The sequence below is a fragment of the Macaca nemestrina genome, chromosome 10 (assembly GCF_043159975.1).
Source record: "Macaca nemestrina isolate mMacNem1 chromosome 10, mMacNem.hap1, whole genome shotgun sequence".
NCBI classification, from domain to species: domain Eukaryota; kingdom Metazoa; phylum Chordata; class Mammalia; order Primates; family Cercopithecidae; genus Macaca; species Macaca nemestrina.
In genome coordinates this window covers 70,270,485-70,275,979 of record NC_092134.1, presented here as the reverse complement: position 1 = coordinate 70,275,979, position 5,495 = coordinate 70,270,485, and the positions used below count along the sequence as shown (strand labels likewise).

Here is a 5,495-nt window from a genome sequence, read left to right as displayed (position 1 = left end):
GGGACTACAAGTACATGCCCACTACATCCAGCTAATTTTTGTATTTTTTGTAGAGACGGGGTTTCACCATGTTACCCAGCCTGGTTTTGACTTCCTGAGCTCCCACTTCAGCCTCTCAAGGTGCTGGGATTACAGGTATGAGCCACTGTGCCCAACTCAGTGAGGAACTTCTTTATTTTTCTGAGAATCTCCTTTTTTCTTCCGTCTATCTAGATTGAACTTATTTTTCAAAATTCAGATCAAATTTTGCTTTCACACTGAAGCTTCTTTTGACCAATCCAGTTCTCACTTATCTTTTCCTCTTTTTCTTTACTTCTCTTTATACTTGGAGAGATAAAAAGCCCAAGTATATTGTTGGAAATAGTGAAAGGGCGTTAAGGTGTTATATGTTTGGAAGAATTTGTCTGTGTAAGGCTCTCTGTGAATTTTTAATAGAGCAGCTTAGAAGGGAAAAGGAAGTTTTCAATAGAAATATCAGGGCATTTGTATTTTTAGAATACAATACTAAAAATTGGGCTTTTATAAAAGGTGGACTTTAAAAGGAAGTTTTCAATAGAAAACTTGGTCTAAATATCAGGACATTTGTATTTTAGTCCTGACTCTGCCACTAGCAGTTTGGCTTCAATCAAGTCATATAACTTATTTGTCCCTCAATAACCTCATCTTTAAAATTAATGTCTTCGACTATATAATCCAAGTCTAGACACGATGGCTAAAATGCAAACATTCAGCTGCAATTTAAAGATAGGAAGAGTTAGTTGGGGGCAGATTTTGCCTTTGAGAGTGTGTGGGATTATGGGTTGGCACTGGACTTTCTATGCCCCAGACAATGTCTGTTGTCAGACCTCTCATCATCCTGTGGAGCTGTCATCCCATCCCCAGACCTCTTACCCTGCCCCAAACCACAGAGGCACTGCACTAGCTCTTGCTCATCTGGGTCTCAGTCTTTGTTCTGAGCTGCTTACCCTGGCCCACCCCTCCTTCATGGTTATCTCAATCTGCATCCTCTCAGCTTTACACTGAATTGCTCTTTTTTTTTTTTTTTAAGTTTATTGAGACTTTTATTATGGTCCAATGTACGAGCTATCTTGATAAATGTTTCATGTACACTTGAATATGTTTTCAATATGTTTTCTACTTTTTTAAAAAAATTATACTTTAAGTTCTGGGATACAAGTGCAGAATGTGCAGCTTTGTTACGTAGGTATACACGTGCCCTGGTGGTTTGCTGCACCCATCAACATGTCGTCTACATGAGGTATTTCTCCTAATGCTATCCCTCCCTTTGCCTCTCACCCCACAACAGGCCCCAGTGTGTGAAAATCCCCTCCCTGTGCCCCTGTGTTCTCATTGTTTAACTCCCACTTATGAGTGAGAACATGTGGTGTTTGGTTTTCTGTTTCTGTGTTAGTTTGCTGAGAATGATGGTTTCCAGCTTCAATCATGTCTCTGCAAAGGACATGAACTCATCCTTTTTCATGGCTGCATAGTATTCCATGGTGCATATGTGGCACATTTTCTTTATTCAGTCTATCACTGATGGGCATTTGGGTTGGTTCCAAGTCTTTTCTATTGTGAATAGTGCTACAATAAACATACTATCCAGAATCTACAAAGAACTTGAGCAAATTTACAAGAAAAAAACAACCCTATCAAAAAGTGGGCAAAGGATATGAACAGACACTTCTCAAAAGAAGACAGTAGAGGCAACCTAAACACAGAGACAGCGGGCTCTGGGATTGGGCAGCCAGCCTCTCTGCTGGAGGCTCTGGGGTCCACGGATGACTGTCTTTTCCTGGTTAAAGGTGGAATTTTCCTTGGTACTGTTGATGCAGCAGGAATGCTAGCTGGATTTATTACAACATTATCACTGGCTAAAAAGAAAAGCCCTGCATGGTTCAATAAGGGAAGCATGGCCACGACTGCATTACCAGAAAGCAAGTCTTCCCTTGTCTTGCGAGCTCTGGGCTGGGGCTCACTATATGTGTGGTGTGGGGTTGGTGTGATTAGCTGCTCAGTCTGGAAAGCTTTAGGAGTTCACAGTGACATGTAAGAGATATCCTCATTTTAATTGAAGGCTACATCACCAACTTTCTACCCGAGAAGTCGTTTTTCTTCGGGACCTACAATCAAAGGCTTTCCTCTGGCATGAGAAAGGAGTAGCATTCTCGTCTGGTGAGTTTTTAGTGCTGAAGTGACTCCCAGTTGTCCCCGACCCCGCTCAAGCTCCTGCTGACTGTCCCAGTGTGGGTCTGGCCAGGACTGGCACCAAGGCAGTGGGATCCTTTATAAATAGGCCTCCAGCGCCATACACTAGAAAGCAGGAGCCCACTTCTGGGATACTGGGAGACGGTGCAGGCAGCCACCGGTACTAAAGCACAGCGCCCTATCCTTCCCGGCAGGGCCACAGTTCAGAAAATGTAACCTGATTTTCATCTGTAGTCACTAGAAGCATTTTTCCTTGACATTCATACTAAAAATAGAAAACCAGTAATTCCAGGGATCTGGGTTAGCCTCTTAAACATGTCAACTATTGATGAGAATACTCTTTGTAAAACTGACTCCAGAAATCACTTGCTAGAGAAGCAGCCCTTCACTGCCTTAGTCTGAGCAGCCACGGAAAGCACGTGTTGGAGGCGCTGGCAAGGCCCGCGCAGCCGCAGTAGAGGGCCGGGGGCAGGTCGTGCGCACCCCCCATAGAGGGCTTGAAGGTGCTGCCAACGGCTCTCTCGGCGTCTCGACGTTCTGGTCAGCAGCTTTTTCCCGTTCTCTCCCTCCAGTTCTTGAGTGAGCAGCCCCGAGTTGGACTGTGCCTGTTGTGTGGGTCAGCCAGAGAGTGAGCTCGGCGGGAGCGAATTTTCTGTGCCTGGGGATGGCCCTGTGTCCCCGTCAGGCGGCATGCATGCTGCTCAAGGGCGCCTGGCTCTTCACCCCCGTGAGCAAGATGGCGACTGTGAAGAGTGAGCTTATTGAGCGCCTCACTTCGAGGAGCCCTGTCATCACAGTAAGGTCTCCATCATAGGAACTGGATCAGTGGGCATGGCCTGCGCTAGCAGCATCTTATTAAAAGGCTTGAGTGATGAACTTGCCTTTGTGGATCTTGATGAAGGCAAACTGAAAGGTGAGACAATGGATCTTCAATATTCAGCCCTTTCATGAAACTGCCAAACATTGTTTGTAGCAAAGATTACCTTGTCATGACGAACCCCAACCTAGTGATTATTACAGCAGGTGCACGCCAAGAAAAGGGAGAAATACTCCTTCATTTAGTCTAGCGAAATGTGACCATCTTAAAGTTAATGATTTCCAGTATTGTCCAGCACAGCCTCCTCTGCAAACTGATTATTGTTTCCAATCCAGTGGATATCTTAACTTACGAAGCCTGGCAGTTGAGTGCATTGCCCAAAAACCGTGTTGTTGGAAGCGGCTGTAATCTGGATACTGCTCGTTTTCTATTCTTGATTGGACAAAAACTTCGTATCCACTCTGCAAGCTGCCATGGATGGATCCTCGGAGAGCATGGAGACCCAAGTGTTCCTGTGTGGAGTGGAGTGAACATAGCTGGTGTCCTTTTGAGGGATTAATCTCTGATATAGGAACTGATAAAAATCCTGAGCAGTAGAAAAATGTCCACGAAGAAGTGATTGCTAGTGCCTATGAGATTATTAAAGTGAAAAGTTCTACTTCTTGGGCCATTGGCCTATCTGTAGCTGATTTAACAGAAAGTATTTTGAAGAATATTAGGAGAACACATCCAGTTTCCACTATAATTAAGGGCCTCTGTGGAATAAATGAAAAAATATTCCTCAGTATTCCTTCCTTGGAGAGAAGGGTATTACCAGCCTTATAAAGATAAAGCTGACCCCTGAAGAGGAGGCCCATATGAAAAAGAGCGCAAAAACACGTTGGGAAATTCAGAAGGAGCTTGAGCCTTAAAGTTGTCTAAAACTACTATTCCGAAATTATTGAAGAGATCATAGGTACAGGATTATATATCAAAATTTTGAATAAACTTGAATTCCTAAAAGATGGAAACAGGAAAGTGGGTAGAGTGACTTTCCTATTTATTTAGTCTTCCAGCTCTTTTATTTAGCATCCAGGTGCTGGATGATACTTATTTACAATTCCCAAAGAAAGTGATTTTGGTACCACTGATGTAGCAGCACTTACCTTGTTATATATATGTAGTTGCCATTTGGTTCCCAGAAAGTAGGATGTAGGTATTTATTCTGTTCTAGAAATTCTGATTCTTTTCTTTAGATATATGCTATTTCTTCTTGCTGGTTTATATCTATGTTCATTTGTATGCTATAAAAAATTGGTAATTTCCTCTACAATGTAAAAAGTATGTACATACAAGAAAAAAAAAAGAAGACATTTATGCAGCCAACAAACATATGAAAAAAAACTCAATCATCACTGGTCATTACAGAAATGCAAATCAAAACCACAATGAGATACCATCTCACACCAGTTAGAATGGCAATCATTAAAAGGTCAGGAAACAACAAATGCTGGAGAGAATATGGAGAAATAGGAACACTTTTATAATGTTGGTGGGAGTGTAAATTAGTTCAACCGTTGTGGAAGACAGTGTGGTGATTCCTCAAGGATCTAGAACCAGAAATATCATTTGACCCAGCAATCCCATTACTGGGTATATACCCAAAGGATTATAAATCATTGTACTATAAAGACACATGCTTTCTCTTTTTTCTGACTTGCTCTTCAGACTTAATGTTCCGTATTACCTTCCTCTCTATGAGTTTGTCTCCCCCTAGAAGATAGTCTATGTTTTCCAGTTGGCTGTGGACCTGATTCTGCTTGGGGCATGTATTTCTCTTGAATACTTGAATACCATGGGACCCACCCATGCTTTCTGGGACTCAGGCATAAGGCAATCACCTCAATTTTCTATGTCCATGTAATGACTCTGGTGCTGGTGTTATCCTGTTAACTAGATTGTAGTTGTGGTTCTCTGCATGTAAGGATCAATGATTTTTTTCCTGCTGATTCCCCCAACAACCTTATATAATGTTGCATTCCTATAAGATGCTTAGAAACTATTTGCTAATTTGTACATTCCCACTTTTCAGATCCTCACCCAGCTTATCTTTTGTTGGAGGATTTTGTAAAAACAAAAAGGGGAAGAGTAGACACTGCTGAAGGAAAGAACTTAAAAGTCAGGAGCTGCCTTGGTTTCCCCTTTTATTTTCTTCCTCTTGCTTTTGTTATCTCCTCTTTCTAATATAGTAATAGGAGTGTATGACTACCACATATATTTGTTTAAATTTAACTTAAAATATCCATTCTAGGTAATCTGCCTTTAGCCCTTTTCTATCAGGGTACTATATTTTATTATTAATTAATTCCTTATAATTAACTTCATTTATTAATTTCTTATTAAATAATCTCATAATGGAAAAGGAGCACCAATTCCTAGTTGAATAAAGAGGGGAATCACTTCGTTTTCAGGACAGAAACTCATTCAAGCC

At 41.6% G+C, this 5,495-nt stretch overlaps 1 pseudogene; it reads left to right on the top strand.

The window, feature by feature from the left end:
* Positions 1 to 1,337: 1,337 nt before the first annotated feature.
* On the top strand, positions 1,338 to 5,098 carry LOC105474033 (L-lactate dehydrogenase A-like 6B; annotated as a pseudogene).
* Positions 5,099 to 5,495: the final 397 nt, after the last annotated feature.